The 17,589-nt window shown below is 39.4% G+C and overlaps 1 protein-coding gene across 2 annotated transcripts in view; it reads left to right on the top strand.

Annotated features, from left to right (window-relative positions):
- Positions 1 to 9,899: 9,899 nt before the first annotated feature.
- Positions 9,900 to 17,589, top strand: part of CSNK1G2 (casein kinase 1 gamma 2) — a 166,192-nt gene continuing 158,502 nt past the window's right edge. The window contains exon 1 of one of the 2 annotated variants that reach the window (XM_070747001.1): positions 9,900 to 10,195. The gene's annotated coding sequence lies outside the window, so the exon portion shown is untranslated. The remainder of the gene's footprint in view (positions 10,196 to 17,589) is intronic. The other variant, XM_070747008.1, reaches the window with a different exon arrangement.

Here is a 17,589-nt window from a genome sequence, read left to right as displayed (position 1 = left end):
AGCATCCTACTTGCTTTTCCTACCGCCCAACCACACTGTTCACCCATTTTGAGACTGTCAGAAATCACTACCCCTAAATCCTTCTCTTCTGAAGTTTTTGCAAAATATGACAAAAAATAAAGGGTGCAGGGGGAAAAAAGGAAAAAATAGGAATATAGTAAACTAAAAATATGTAAAGAAATGACTTCCCCTTCATCACAAATTTAAACAATTTTAGTAACTTGTCATCTTCTCTTAAAAAGAGCTAATTATGTTTTCATTCCAGTTCCCTTTTTGGATCTATAAACAAGTCCTTAAACCTGTCTTCTTCTTCATTGTCATGATTCTAGGACAATCATAGAATCTATAACAATCTATGTCAGATTCTTGACAAATCTATATTTTCTTTTATGTATTCTGATAGCATATGCACCAAAACAAATTCCTTGTGGGTCCAATCACACTTGGCCAATAAAATAATTCTATTCATTCCGGAAGGAACTGAACAAGCTTCTTCGATGAGAAGTGAAACCTCTTAAAGCAAAATCCAGTTGTCTGTTGAAAAAGCACCTTTGGGACAACCATAACCTGGATGACTGAGGATCTTCATAGACATTTAAAACCTAGTTATTTCAGTCCTGATTTGCAAAAGTCGATTATGGATTACCAGAGATAACAACATACCATAACTATGTTAACCTTGATTAGATAAATCAGTGTTATATTCCTTTCTTCTTCTTTCTTTAGTCCTTACAAACACTATCCTAGAACTTTATTTTATCCTTGACCTTCTAATAAAATTCTTCAAAGCTTTAATCCCTCTCTTTTGTAAATCCAATATAGGAAAATTATCCAGGTCACTCTTTGGTTTATTATATTTAGACCCCTTTTAATTATTAATATATCAACTGGCTTCTTTTGTTTATCCAATGGAGCATCTTGTAGCCTGCCATTTTTAAATCCACTTTCAGATTAGTCTTGATTTTTTCCTAAAAACTTGTTTCTCTTCCGCATTTTTTAAACACAAACTACCTATAGAGGCAGACACTCTTAACGTTAACTTCCTCTAACCATTTGTCTGAGATGGCATGAGGACTACTGTCTTGGGACGGGGTTGAATTAAAAGACCTTCAAGGTCCCTTCCAAGTCTGTATATGGAACCTTATCTCCTGGATGAACAGCAGGATATAAATTTAAAGCTGAAGGTAAGTAGAAGCCGATATAATAAAAACAAATGAAACTGCTTTGGTTTTGGAAATGTATTGGAAGGGAACATATTTTGAATGAAGATATAAATTGTAGCCTTTATAGCTATCATATGTGATTTAGATTAATTTTTAAAGGAGTTAGAGAAAATTATGGAGGCTTTGCGCTATTTCTTCACTTGTGGGAATGTTGCCTCCACCAAGTATCAGCGCTGCAAAGCAGCAGGACTAAAGTCTATTCTTCTGCACGTGGACTTATTTTAACATTATTTTTATGTTTTAATATTTTAAGTTTTAAAACAATTTATGTTGTTTTAATATTGTTTTTATTTGTTGTATGCCATCCAGAGTCCGTAAGGAGTGGGACGGTTATACATTTAATAAATTAAATTAAATTCTTAAATGAACCTGGTTAGTCCTGTATTAGTCCATATCTAAATTCTGGATACGATTATTATGATGCATCCTTGGCTAACCAATAGAAGTTTTCTGCTTTTTGAAAAGGGAGGTGTATAAGTGCACCAGAATGCCTTCTGTCCCCCGTCCTAATGTTTCTCTTTTACTAGTATCATGTATATTAATATTATTATATTCTTGCATACCACCAATAGTACTTAACAAAACAAACAAATAAAAATAAAATAAATAAATAAAATGTAAAGGAATGGATGGTGGGGGAGAATGGAGTAGCTCAATCTTTTTTCCCTCAAATTTTTAAAAAAGGTATTGGAACTCGCTGACACAAGTTGTGTGACTACTTCCATAAAATCATTGTAAAGAGAAACCAAATGGGGAGAGGTTTTTGGGGTTTTTTGGTGAACTTTCTGGGTAATATATATACTGTATATATATATTGGTTTTCGTAGATTTTCACGGGTATATGTATGTAGATTGTTCTGAGTATGTATGTAGATTGAGTATGTATGTATGTTCTGAGTATGTATGTAGATTGAGTATGTGTGTATGTTCTGAGTATGTATGTAGATTGAGTATGTATGTATGTTCTGAGTATGTATGTAGATTGTTCTGAGCAAAACCCGAATTCAGAACAATCTACATATATATATACTGTATATATATTACCCAGAAAGCTCACCCAAAACCCCCAAAAACCTCTCCCCATATATATATTTGGAAATGGCAAAGATGAAATAAGTTGAGTCCGGCTCTTGAAACCTCTTGTCTTGGGACAAAAATTGAGGGGGAAATACCCGGAGAGGAAAGAGTTAAAAGAACGTTGTCCTGCCACTGTCGTAAAACTATCCCTCTTGCTGTCGCAAAAACCACTTTCCCGCTCCGGCTGCCAGATTTTCAAACACGCGTTACATCCCCCTAGAGGCCAGGTTTTGAAGGAAAAGGGGAAGAGGAAGCAGCAATCGTTCTAAAAGGACCTTGACTTCCGGATCCGACAGATGCGTCCATATGAGTGGTGGAAAGACAGAACGAATGGGAAACTTCGGATATTAGAGACATATTGTGCAGCAGTATTTTTCAATCTTAGCAACCTGAAGATAGGTAGATAAATAGATGGATGGATGGATAGATAGATTATAGATAGATAGATGATAGATGATGGGTGGATGGGTGGGTAGGTAGGTAGATAAATGGATGGATGGATTGATAGATGGATAGGTAGATTATAGATAGATAGTCAGATAGATAGATAGATGATGGGTGGGTGGGTGGATGGATGGATGATAGATAAGATAGATGATAGATAGATAGATAGATAGATAGATAGATAGATAGATAGATAGATAGATAGATAGATCACCAACAGTTTGTTCTGTGCATACTGAAGTTCAATCCCCAGCAGGGCTGGAAGATTTTCCTGCTGCAACTATGAAGAAATGCAGCCTCATATTAGCTTTCAGATTTGTTTTACATGTATTTGCTTTTTTGGTAGAAATCCATCTAGTTCTTTGCATGCTGCAACATTTTGTTTTACAGTTTGTAAATTTTAGCAAACATAAACGAGCTTTATCAGTTCATTGTTTTATCAGTTACCTTATGGTTTTCCAATATAGGTTAGTTGGTCAATAATGACAATACATTAAAAATGTTTAGTTACGGTATCTATTAGGGCTGGGAAAGGCCATATGGTCTCAGAAATAATTGATTGGGTTTTCATTATTTCTCTTATTCCTCTTAATCCCTGAGTAGATTTGGCAAGGGATTTCATACTGTATGAATCAGCAAGCTTCAGGAAAGGACACAATGCTCACAATAAAAATCCAACTGGATCATTTACCCAGATCAAGGGTCTTAAGGCATTAGTTGCAGCAGCTCAAGAACCATCACCCGTGAGTTAGATGGTGTCAGTCATAAATAACCAGGAGCATTTGTTGAGTTCATAGCACAAGAGTTTATTATTGTTACAGTACCTCTATACAAGAATCTAGTTAACTTACAGTCCAAGCTAAATTGGCTCTAAATAAGGATCAACGTAATTCACAGGGGCTGGACTTGGTCTCTTGTGGCAATGCAATGATTCCAAGATGATGATATGTTTAACCCTACTTTCCATCTTGGCCAGCTCTTCTCCTAAAGATGGTCTAGTATTTTGACTTACTGGGTATCCACAATATATGAACTTCATGTGCGGTTCCAACCCAGCTATCACTCAGATATCTGTTGTTTATTAGACAAACTACAGTTGGAAAAAAATGGTTTAACACATTGGTTGGGTTCATAGCACATACCCATGTTTAAGTTAATGGTGGCTTTCCAAATATGACCATTTTCCTGGGTTGAAACAATACACAAATTCATAAGCTAGTTCCGTGGGCTTGCTTTATACATAATGGGAGGTTAAAATGTGAATAATGTACTTAAGGTTCATGGAATCATTGAACACACCCAATATGTAAACAGAGTTTCTGTTGTTCACATAGTTACCTAGACCCATTGTGAAGTACACTATTGAAGTTATTCCTATTTAACATGACAATTTTTTCCTTATTTTACATCTTTCTTGTTGATATCCTTTTACCTTTGAAGAGTGTTCGGAAACTTCAAATCGTGCAGAATGCAGCTGCGAGAGGAATCATAGGCTTTCCCAGATTTGCCCATGTCACACCAACACGCCGCAGTCTGCATTGGTTGCTGATCAGTTTCCGGTCACAATTCAAAATGTTGGTTATGACCTATAAAGCCCTTCATGGCATCGGACCAGAATATCTCTGGGACTGCCTTCTACCGCACGAATCCCAGTGACCAATTAGGTCCCACAGAGTTGGCCTTCTCCGGGTCCCGTCGACGAAACAATTTCATCTGGCGGGACCTAGGGGAAGAGCCTTCTCTGTGGCGGCCCCGACCATCTGGAATCAACTCCCCCCAGAGATCAGGACTGCCCACAACCTCCTTGCCTTTTGCAAACTCCTTAAAACCCACCTCTGCCATCAGGCATGGAGAAATTGATTACCCCGGGCCGCTCCGTTTTATGCATGGTTTGTCTGGGATGTATGACTGTTTTATAGTAAGGGTTTAAAATTGTTTTTAACTATTGGTTTTGTACTGTGTTCTGTTGTTGTGAGCCGCTCTGAGTCTTATTATTATTATTAACCAAACCACACCCATAAAAAGCAATGCCCACAGAGTGGCAGTAAAATTTTTGGCAGCCCATCACTGAAAATGTGGTTGCGGAGATAATTATGAAATCATTTATTTACATAACTTGACAGCAACATTGATGGAGTCGTTTTCCATGTTAATTGGACATCAACATCCCTGGGGGTCATTTTCCAAATGGAGAACTTCTTTCAGAGGGCATATTTTAAATAGCCCACAATACTGATTTACTTGTTTACTTAAGAAAACATTGTTTTCCAAAGGGCGTCAAAAGATATTTCTGATTGGCCAAGGGCTGTAATATCTTTTTTCCCCCTTATTGTCGAAAGTGATTTAATTTTTGCAAGATGCTTGGCCATCTATTATCTCTGATGTTAGAAAGCAGTACTGTATATCTCTGAGAGTGGTTCTTGGATAACACTAGATGGCAGTACATTGCTAACTTTAGTTGATTTCAAAAAGTTTAGGTCAGATCTGTAAATGCTCATGTTAGATTATTAGAACATCAGAAAATCAGAGCTATGAATCAGAACACTTAATTGCAACTATCACAGATTGAATTGCACCCTTAAAAAGTATATTCTGTCATCAGTCCCCACACTTGATTCAAAGGAGGTTTGAAAAATATGTATTAATTTTTAAAAAAAAAAATATTACCTGTTAATGCTTACAGGTGGATCAACAGCATATATTTACATTCGTCTCAATATTTTCTACAATTATACATTTGTGGATAGGATATACTATTCCATCTCTTAAATCCACATTTCTTTTTTGCATCCATGTGTACCACTTTGTCCAAATTGAATAATAATCAGACTTTTTTTTTTTATCATTTAACTCCATAGTAAATCTGTCAATTTCTGCGCATTCATATACTTTGTTAATTACTTCCTTATCGTCGGGTATCTGTGAGTTCTTCCATTGTTGCGCATACACAATTCTTCCAGCCGTTACAAAGGAGGTTTGATGTTATCCAGGCAGGGGTGGCTATTCCCGCTGCTACCAGTTCAATGTCACCCTCAGTCCTTCAGGATTGGGTGGGATAGAAATATAAATGAATGGATGAATGAATGAATGGGTGGATGGATGGATGGATATTGATATTGATATTAATATTATTTTTTATTTATATTTATTAGATTTGTATACCGCCTCTCTCCGAAGACTTGGGGCGGCTCACAACAACAATACAATATACAGAATACAAATCCAATATTACATAAAAAGCTAAATTTAAAACCCATAAACATTAAAAAAATTCGTTACTGCTCAATCACACCATTCTCATGTATTACAGTCAGAAAAAAGGTGGTGGTGGGAGAAGAGATAGTTAGTCCCCCCATGCCCGGCGACATAGATAGGTCTTCAACATCTTGCTGAAGGCGGGAAGAGTGGGGACTATTCGAATCTCCGAGGGGAGTTGATTCCAGAGGGCCGGGGCTGCCACAGAGAAGGCTCTTCCCCTGGGTCCCGCCAAACGGCATTGTTTAGTTGACGGGACCTGGAGAAGGTACACTCTGTGGGACCTGATGGATGGATGGATGAATGCAGATTAAGCTCCGGGTGCCTGGCAGGCATGCGTGGAAGCAAAATAAAATAACCGAAATCTCTCTCATGCGTGCATCCCCTCACAAGCAAAATCTCCCTGGGAGGCATGTGCGCACCCTCCAGTCACCAGGAGTTACGCAGGCAGCTCCATTTTTGCTCCCGGTGCGCAGTGTGGCCCATACCGGTTAGGCCAGTGTTTCCCAACCTTGGCAACTTGAAGATATTTGGACTTCAACTCCCAGAATTCCCCAGCCAGCATTTGCTGGCTGGGGAATTCTGGGAGTTGAAGTCCAGATATCTTCAAGTTGCCAAGGTTGGGAAACCCTGGGTTAGGCAACCCAATACTGATCTTACCTGTATCTATGACTTCACTGCCCCTTTCCCCTCCTACTTTCACTCTCTTTAGAAATACAGTGCAGGTAGTCCTTGAATTACAACAGTTCCTTTAGTGAACATTTAAAGTTACAATGGCCCTGACAAAAGGGACTTATCACTTGGATGGCCACAAAATTCAGATGCTTGGCAACAGACTCATAGTGCAGTCAGGCGGTAGGAAAGCAACCTGGATTGTGGGGGCAATATGCTGGCTCTGTTAAAAAGTGCTATTGCTAAAATGTTGTAAGCCGCCCTGAGTCTAAGGAGAAGGGCAGCATAAAAATAAAATAAAATAAAATATTTTTTTTAAATAAAATAAAATAAAAAAATAAAATAAAAAAATAAAAATAAAATAATAAAATAATAAAATAAAATAATAAAATAAAATAAATACATAGATAGATAAATAAATAAATAAATAAATAAGTAGAATACTTGGCTGCATAAGGTATAACAAGCAGGAAGAGGGAGATTGTGATCCCGCTGTATAGAGGTATAACAAGCAGGAAGAGGGAGATTGTGATCCCGCTGTATAGAGCACTGGTGAGACCACATTTGGAATACTGTGTTCAGTTCTGGAGACCTCACCTACAAAAAGATATTGACAAAATTGAACGGGTCCAAAGATGGGCTACAAGAATGGTGGAAGGTCTTAAGCATAAAACTTATCAGGAAAGACTTCATGAACTCAATCTGTATAGTCTGGAGGACAGAAGGGAAAGGAAGGACATGATCGAAACATTTAAATATGTTAAAGGGTTAAATAAGGTTCAGGAGGGAAATGTTTTTAATACGAAAGTGAACACAAGAACATGGGAGCACAATCTGAGGTTAGTTGGGGGAAAGATCAGAAGCAACATGAGAAAATATTTTACTGAAAGAGGAGTAGATGCTTGGAACAAACTTCCAGCAGACGTGGTTGTTAAATCCACAGTAACTGAATTTAAACATGTTTGGGATAAACATATCCATCCTAAGATAAAATACAGGAAATAGTACAGTATAAGGGCAGACTAGATGGACCATGAGGTTTTTTTCTGCCGTCAATCTTCTATGTTTCTATTTATGGTGGCTGCAGTCTCTGGAGTCCAGTGATCATCTTTTGTTGATCTTCTGACAAGCAAAGTCAATGGAGAAACCAGATTCACTTAATAATCATGTTATTCACTTAACATCTGCAGTGATTCACTTACCAACGGTGGCAAGCAAGGTCATAAAATGGGGCAAAACTCACTTAACAAATGTCTCACTCAGCAGCAAATTTTGGGCTCAATTGTGGTTGTAAGTTGTACTGTATAGTTGACTGGAAACAGGTTTTTGATGTGGCTTTGTAGGGTATTATCACTTCAGACTGCAGGGCTGTAGCACAAACAACTGTTTTGTGTAATTAGAGGTTTCTTGCATCCAGAAAAAGTTTCACAAACTGAGAAAAATTTGGTCATTTCAGTGGTTTGAAGTGGCACAAGTCGATTTACCTTGAGAGCTAGTGCCACGGTGCCAAGTAACACCCCCAACCAAGGAAGACTCAGAGACAAGCAATTCCTCAAAGATCCATTTTATTAGAGATGTAATATTGGCACACATCTGGGAAAACCCGAATCGGAAAATTCCCAGGTTTTCCTCACCCCAAAGAAAGTCAAAGTCCATTCCACTGCACCCACATGTCTATCACATGTGCCAATCGATACACCGTCCCAGCTGGAGATGTCTCCCAGTCACTCCACTCCAGGTGCAGGCTGAATGTCCTTGACTCTCAGAGAAAAGAATGTTATTAGGGCTAAATTTGTTTACAACTCCATCCACCACCACCCCTCCCACTTTCTGGCAGCCCTGAAGATCCAAAAGGAAAGATGGCTTCCGGGGCTGACAGAGACTATATTATATCTTTCAAAGCTGTGGATGACAGAAATATAGACTTAATCTCTTCCTGTTCTTTTAAAAATATTTTTATATGCATAGCAGCATGGTATTGCAATTTTAAAATGTTTTGACAATAAAAGTATGATTCCTATAAAATATTTTTATGATTCTTATAAAATATTGTAATGTATATGTGGTAGGTAGTTGCTAGGAGACGGAAACAATTTACTTACTTACTTACTTACTTACTTACTGTACTTAATTATTTGGATTTATACGCAGTCACAGTCCCAGGACTCTGGGTGGGACACAGCCAAACTCATAAAAATATAACATTAAGCTCCTAAAACTTGATAGCACATAGCAAGTCAATAAAAATATTTAAATGCTGAATAGTTGGAAAATCTTGTCTTTTAAATTGTTTAAATCATTAAATCATTTTCTTATTCTAGTTGTATTTTATTGCTTGTCCACCTTTTGCATCCTTATCTTTTATATTATGAAATAATGTAAAATGGAATGGAAAGAATGCAGATGATTGTTTTGAAATAAATTGGGGTTTTTAGATTAAATTTAGTTTAAACTTTTGGGTTTCTTACATATTCCTTTTTGTATTTATCCGTTTTGTAAGCCGCCCTGAGTCTATGGAGAAGGGCGGCCCAGAAATCCAAATACTGTAATAAATAAAATATAGAAAAATATAGTTAAGAGGTCATTTCAATGCATTCTAGCGCAGATTGATTTCATAGTCAGCTGGGCCTAAACCCAGGTGTTATTATCCAGTACAAATACATTATCCTTACAGGGATATTTTCTTTGGGGGGGGGGGGTTCAAAACAGGGAAAAAACCTGAGAAAGGGGAAAGTCTGAAAAATCTCAGATTTAGAAACTGGTTTTTTTTTAAAAATCCTTTGTTTACAAGAACATGAATAAAAACAGGTAAATAATGCAAATTGAAGAGCAGCTTTATGAAAGAAAGGTCTGTTCTTTATTACAAAGAAAGGACGCATGGTCACTGCAATTGTATGAATCCCCAAATCTCAATCAGAACAATAAATTTCATCGGGGCCTAATTCAAAACCACCATAGGCATGATTTTATTAGTGGCTAGGACGCTCCCAGCATTCTGCATGAGTGCCTGAGAATTTGCACGGTTCTTTCCCTTCACGTGGGCGACCCGGCCAGCATCCTCCAGAAAGCCGGAAGTCCTCTCCAGGCACCCACCGCGTCGTCAACTCTACGCTCCTTTCTGTGTCTTCTTCCCGCCTGCGCCCTCTCCTTTTTCTTTCTTTCCCCCCCTTTCCATCTCTTCGGCGCATGCGCCGAGAACCCTTCTAAGGGCGTCCGCCCCCCCTCCCTTCCCGCGGATGGCCAGACTTAGAGAGAAGGCGGCGAGAGTCTCTTCCTAAGCTCCCGAAGCGGAGCTCGCTATTCCCCAACGCCGTTTGCGCCGCCGCCCTGACGTCAATGCCATAGGGCGCCCGTGGGCTTTACGCCGCTGGCGCAAAGGCGTTGCTTCTTTTGCCTGCTGGTGGGGAGGAGAGAGAGAGGGACCGAAAGAGGCTTAAAGAGACAACAGCGAGCCATGGAGGGGCTGGAGGGGAAGAGATCTTCGGCTCCTCGCCCTTGAACGCGGGGGGAAGAAAGAAGCTCAGGTGAGTAGCGACGGAGTAAGAGGCGGCGGCTTTTTACCCCTGGGGGGTTATTTTGTAAGAAGGGGGGATTCTCTTGCACCAAATGTGGGAGTGGGGGGGGCGCCCCAATGCATGCTCCCCAATGCATGATGTCCCCCAATATGGGGAGCCTCTGGTGGCGGAAAGAGAGCAAAGAAGGGGGTTGAAGTTTCAGTTTGCAATGCTGGAAGGAGAAGGAAGAGGGTTCCCCCCCCCCCACTTTAACATTTTGCAAGGACTATTATGACTCTTGACTCTGTTTAACGGAGCAAAGTTTAGTTGCAACCTCCCCTCGCTCTGCCCCGCACTTTTTTTCCTTCGCGTTTTATGGAAGGGGGGAGGGGGGGGGAGCTCGGAAAGAATGGAGAAACGAGGAAGCTTCAAAGAGGAGGAGGGTTTGGCTTGGAAGGCCTTCCTGTTGCTTCCTTCCTCCCCCCCTCCCTCCTCCTCCTCCTCAACCTAGTTTTGGTGGAAGGGATGCTGAGGAGAAAGATGGAGGGAGGGTGGGGGGTGGACGGGTGGGTAACCCCCACAGGTTTCTCCCCCCCCCCCTCCTAAAAGAAGCCCAGTCGGCTTTTTTTGCCTTCTTTCTCGCTTCTCTGCATTTATGGGATGCGTGGAAGCGTGAATTGGGTGCTTTGCCTTGGTTCACAGGCAGCGAGATTTATGTAACCTTCTTCCAATATCTCGAAGGGCTTCAAAACTGGGGGGGAAAAAACACCTGAATTTGGAGTATGGGAGGGTTTGGAAGGAGGAGGTTGTGCTCTTGGAGGTGGAGGGTTTTTGTTTTGCTTTTGTGAGCCTTTGCAATGGAAAGGGAGCAACAGCATGCTAGGCCTATACTTGATTTTATACATACAATATATATAGACATATATAAATAATATATGTATAAAATCAAGTATAGGCCTAGCATGCTGCTGCTCCCTATATATATATACAGTATATCATGTTTTTGCTGAATTGTTAAAATTAAGGGAGAGTAGGATAGATCTATTTCGGCATATTTTGGCCTCATCAGCTAGCCATACCCACTGGGACTTGAACCTACAACTTTTGCCTTGTAAGGCAGAGAATTAACCTCTAGGCTCTGTACCAGGGAAGGGTTACATGTTTTTTCTGTCAATCACCCTGGTATATTGAAGGAACATCACAGCTTCTCTTTTGCCTCTCAGCCCAACCCAGGGCCATAGCGGACAAACTATATTTTGTATGTGTTACATGTTTTTGCTGAATTTGAAAATTAAGGGAGACTAGGATAGATCTATTTCGGCCTTATTTTAGCCTCATCAGCTAGCCATACCCTCACTGGGACTTGAACCTGCAACCTTTGCCTTGTAAGGCAGAGAATTAATATATATATACTGTATATATGTATATATGCATGTATATCCTGTGAGCTGCCCCGAGTCTTTGGAGAAAGGTGGCATACAAGTCTAATAAATAATAATAATAATAATAAGTGTGTGTATGTATAGAATCAAGTGTGTGTGTGTTAACATATTTTTGCTGATAATGAAAAGAAAGGGAGACTAGTATAGATCTATTTCAAGCTATTTTGCTCTCATCAGCTAGCCATGCCCTTACCTGGATTTGAACCTGGGGAGTCTGCCTGTAAGGAAAAAAGGAAGCAGTATGCTCCCTCCCATATTTAGGCTTGCCAGGGTCATTCTACGGGGGGGAAAAACATATACATACATACATACATACATACGTGTGTGTGTGTGTGTTTGTGTATGTAACATTGTTGATGATAATGAAAAGGAAGGGAGACTGGTATAGATCTATTTCAAACTGTTTTACTTGCATCAGCTAGCCATACCCTTACGTTGCACACATACATATATACCAAGTTGTTTATTTGTTCAAAAATCTTTTTTTACAAAAATAAATTTTAAAAAATGGATTGAGGCAGGTGGTTAGAGCTTCTGGGCTTCCTTGCATCTTAAGTTGCTTGTTTGAGCCCTAGTTTTCCTCAAGTGCCCCCCCCCTCCCTTAAGTTTTCCATTGGTAACCAGCTTTCCCACCCTGGTTGGTCTCTCTATACTTCTAAACAAATTATTATTAATCTCTATAATCAGGGCGTGTTTGTGGAAAAGGAAGAAAAAGAGGAGGCATACCGTTCTGTCGAAGGTTTTTGTGCCTGATTGATTGGCATGATATTCATAAACTTAAGATGGGTGCAATTTGGGGAGTGGAGGAGAGATGGGGTTATATTTAATTATTCTCCTTTATGGAATAGGTATCTTGGACCCAATTGAATCAAACCTTCTGTTTTTCTTCCAGTTTTCCTTCTTTTTATTCACACATAAGCATGAAGATTTAACTTCTGGTCCTTCAGGCACAGCCAGTGTTTTATATGGTATTACCCCCCACCTCTCCCGCCCCTGTTTTTTTTATTGCAGTCCTTTTTGTGATGTATTTTTTTGTATTTTAAGCAGGGGAATTCCATGCAGCAACCACAAAGCCTTTGTGCTTTCTACCCCCTCCTCAAAACCTGTGGCTTGTTTTGTTCAACCTGAGTTGTACATTAGAAAGTGGTTTCGGGAGATGCAAATATTTGTAGATTAGATCCAGTTTTGCATGGCAGTTGAAAATACAGTAGTTGCACTAAGTATAGGCAGAATAAATACTTTATTTTTTTCGGTACAAAAGTGTATGATTTAATTCCAGAATGTGGAAAACTAGAATGTTTTTCAGGATTAAAGACTTTCCCCATAACTTCTTTATCTTCTGTGGTTCTTTGATTTTCCCCAGATTATAGATTGTTCTGTATTTGGTGTCTATATTTTTAATTTGCCCAAATCAATTTATCTATCTATCTATCTATCTATCTATCTATCTATCTATCTATCTATCTATCTATCTATCTATCTATCTATCTAATTGGATTTGTATGCCGCCCCTCTCCGAGGACTCGGGGCGGCTCACAGCATATATAAAAAGCAGAACAATAATGTAGATCCAATTAATACTACAATTTAAAAACAATTAAAAGAAAAACTTATCAACCAAACCAATTTAAGCGAAGTTATGCTTGACTGCTATGAAAGTTGATATAGTTGGATATTGCGGGCCCCTCCCCCCATTCCAAAAGGTGTTTGTCTGTAATTGTATTCATAAAGGCCAGTTTCTTGCCCTTATTTATTTCAGGTCTTTCTAGATCTGAAATTGAAAGCGTGTGAAACCCTTTGCCAAAGGAACTACAGACCAGGAAATACATAAGGTTTCCCTCACCCCCGCTTTCTCTGCAAAGAATGCTAAAGGTTAGCTTTTAAAAATAAAACAGGGAGGAAATTCTGAAGTTACAGAATAAGGACATATGGGAACAGTCTTGTTTAATTAAGATGAGGGAATTCAATACGTGTGCCAAGTCTGAGAGGCAAACATAAAACAAAATGTTATTTTGCTTCCTTTTTGCTTTCTCCACGCAAATCCAACTCCATCCCCTACCCAGAATTTAGATTTAGGGGTAGTGATTTCTGACAGTCTCAAAATGGGTGAACCGTGCAGTCAGGCGGTAGGAAAAGCAAATAGGATGCTTGGCTGCATAGCTAGAGGTATAACAAGCAGGAAGAGGGAGATTGTGATCCCGCTGTATAGAGCGCTGGTGAGACCCCATTTGGAATAATACTGTGTTCAATTCTGGAGACCTCACCTACACAAAGATATTGACAAAATTGAAGGGGTCCAAAGACGGGCTACAAGAATGGTGGAAGGTCTTAAGCATAAAACGTATCAGGAAAGACTTAATGAACTCAATCTGTATAGTCTGGAGGACAGAAGGAAAAGGGGGGACATGGTCAAAACATTGAAATATGTGAAAGGGTTGAATAAGGTTCAGGAGAGGTGTTTTTAATAGGAAAGTGAACACAAGAACAAGGGGACACAATCTGAGGTTAGTTGGGGGAAAGATCAGAAGCAACATGGGAAAATATTATTTTACTGAAAGAGTAGTAGATCCTTGGAACAAACCTCCAGCAGACGTGGTTGGTAAATCCACAGTAACTGAATTTAAACATGCCTGGGATAAACATATACAGTATCCATTATTATTATTATTATTATTATTATTATTATTATTATTATTATTATTATTATTATTAATTGGATTTGTATGCCGCCCCTCTCCGTAGACTCGGGGTGGCTAACAACAGTAGTACAAAACAGCATGTATCCTAAGATAAAATACAGGAAATAGTATAAGGGCAGACTAGATGGACCATGAGGTCTTTTTCTGCCGTCAATCTTCTATGTTTCTAGTTGATGAGGGTCTTAGGGCTTCGCCCTCTTTGTTTCTGTCTCTGAGATATGATCGATTTAGACTGAGAGGTACCTGACTTAAAAGCTTCAGGTGTAGAAGGAATCCGTGTAAGTTTTTCTGTTGTTGGGATAGTTACAGATGGACTGAGTTTATTTAAAACCAGGTGAGCCTGTCAGGCGTTAACTTTCTGGTTGCACTAGGTCTTTGATCTCAAACCACCTAGTAGTCGCTGCTGGCATGTGCAGTAGGGCGCATCAGTTCTGCGGGCAGGAAAGAGTGTGCCGTGACTCGGCTGTTAACCTTTGCGTGTCTCCAGGAGAGGATTTCCCTCCAATGCATATTTGCACACTGAGAAAGACACTGGGAAATGTGACACTCTAGTCAGCTGCTGCTAAAGCATAAATCAAGTGTGCCCGTTTACAACTCCCAGAATTCCTAGGCAACCCTTGGTAACCGTCAGTATGGCACGTATGGCAGCTACGGTACAGTGACCATTTTAAGCATGCACGCCATCCTAGGGAGGCTGCGGTAATATCGCATATGCTTCTCAGGGCTCCCTGTCATATGGCTGTCTGTGACAAACTAATTATTTAACAGACTGGTTGATATAAAAAGTAGGAAATAAAACATAATCGGTCTTTGTTCGCTTTTATTTTTTTGGTTTATATTTGAGAAAGGCTGTGAGACATGACAGTCAACAAAGAGGTTGACTTGTCTCTGTTGCTTATATGTAGAGTTTCCTTCTCTTTTTCTTTCTTCTTTTCTTTCTCCTTCCGGTAGGGAAAGCAAGTAGGATGCTTGGCTGCATAGCTAGAGGTATAACAAGCAGGAAAAGGGAGATTATGATCCCCTTATATAGAGCCCTGGTGAGACCACATTTGGAATACTGTGTTCAGTTCTGGAGACCTCACCTACAAAAAGATATTGACAAAATTGAACGGGTCCAAAGACGGGCTACAAGAATGGTGGAAGGTCTTAAGCATCAAACGTATCAGGAAAGACTTAATGAACTCAATGTGTATAGTGTGGAGGACAGAAGGAAAAGGGGGGACGTGATCGAAACATTTAAATATGTTAAAGGGTTAAATAAGGTCCAGAAGGGAAGTGTTTTTAATGGGAAAGTGAAGACAAGAACAAGGGGACACAATCTGAAGTGAGTTGGGGGAAAGATCAAAAGCAACATGAGAAAATATTATTTTACTGAAAGAGTAGTAGATCCTTGGAACAAACTTCCAGCAGACGTGGTAGATAAATCCACAGTAACTGAAATTAAACATGCCTGGGATAAACATACTGTATATCCATCCTAAGATAAAATACAGAAAATACTATAAGGGCAGACTAGATGGACCATGAGGTCTTTTTTCTGCCGTCAGACTTCTATGTTTCTATGTTTCTGTTTCTCTTCTCTTCTTTAACTCTTCTTTACCTTTAATTTTTTTTTATCAATGTGCTGTTCTGTTCTCTCCTTTTTATTCAATGAAGACATTAACTACCTATTACGGAAGAGGTTTAATTATATGTTTGTATTTGTTTTTAGATTCCTCATGCTCAAATTTCTCTCTTGTGATTTGTACATGTAGTAGACACGTATATATTGTGGTGTTGTGCTTTCTTCAATAAAGAAACTTAAAAAGGTGCATTCTCGTGAAAGCAGCAGCTTTCCTGGAACAATTGTGGGTGGGGGGGAATCCCCCTCCATCATATTTTTTAATTGTTCCTGTTAGTTGACTAAGACAGAAAATCTAATGTTTTTACCATTTTGGGAGAGCGAGGAAGATGGCAGGAAACATGTGGGTGTTATTATCAATTAACTTTCCTGCTTGGTTCCCTTTTTCTCCTGAAGCTATCTTGGAAAAAAATATATATTACTGTCATGGGACGTAAAAGGCCAGTGTTAAATAGCTGTTGTGTTCCTCACCAATGTCACAGTGCTACTGCTATTTGGACTCTTGATTTTCGCATTTGCGTCCTGGGACATCTAGATAATATTAGAAACATAGAAACATAGAAGACTGACGGCAGAAAAAGACCTCATGCTCCATCTAGTCTGCCCTTATACTATTTCCTGTATTTTATCTTAGGATGAATATACAGGCATGTTTAAATTCAGTTACTGTCGATTTACCAACCACGTCTGCTGGAAGTTTGTTCCAAGCATCTACTACTCTTTCAGTGAAATAATATTTTCTCACGTTGCTTTTGATCTTTCCCCCAACTCACTTCAGATTGTGTCCCCTTGTTCTTGTGTTCACTTTCCTATTAAAAACACTTCCCTCCTGAACCTTATTTAACCCTTTAACATATTTAAATGTTTCCATCATGTCCCCCTTTTTCCTTCTGTCCTCCAGACTATACAGGTTGAGTTCATGAAGTCTTTCCTGATACGTTTTATGCTTAAGACCTTCCACCATTCTTGTAGCCCATCTTTGGACCCGAATTTTATCAATATATTTTTGTAGGTGAGGTCTCCAGAACTGAACACAGTATTCCAAATGTGGTCTCACCAGCGCTCTATATAAGGGGATCACAATCTCCCTCTTCCTGCTTGTTATACCTCTAGCTATGCAGCCAAGCATCCTATTTGCTTTCCCTACTGCCCGACCGCACTGCTCACCCATTTTGAGACTGTCAGAAATCACTACCCCTAAATCCTTCTCTTCTGAAGTTTTTGCTAACACAGAACTGCCAATGCAATACTCAGATTGAGGATTCCTTTTCCCCAAGTGCATTATTTTACATTTGGAAACATTAAACTGCAGTTTCCATTGCTTTGACCATTTATCTAGTAAAGCTAAATCATTTACCATATTACAGACCCCTCCAGGAATATCAACCCTATTGCACACTTTGTATATTATTTGCTGATCTTTGGTGAGCAGAATTAGTGCTGAGATACAGGTTTTCTTTAAACAGAACTCGTCAGCCGTGATTGATCTTTCTTTGCAAGGCATTGATGTGAGTGGCACGTAAGTGGCTTAAATGCAGTTTTGGTTCATGTAGGGTGAGGTGTGACAAAATTGCCCAGGGCCATCCAGGATACGAGAGGATGCTTTTTAAATGTCTCTCATTTAGAAAGAATGTTTAAAATCACAATAGAGGACTAAAATAT

This window comes from Erythrolamprus reginae, chromosome 1 (genome assembly GCF_031021105.1).
Source record: "Erythrolamprus reginae isolate rEryReg1 chromosome 1, rEryReg1.hap1, whole genome shotgun sequence".
In the NCBI taxonomy this organism is placed as follows: domain Eukaryota; kingdom Metazoa; phylum Chordata; class Lepidosauria; order Squamata; family Dipsadidae; genus Erythrolamprus; species Erythrolamprus reginae.
This window is presented reverse-complemented; position numbering and strand designations above follow the sequence as displayed.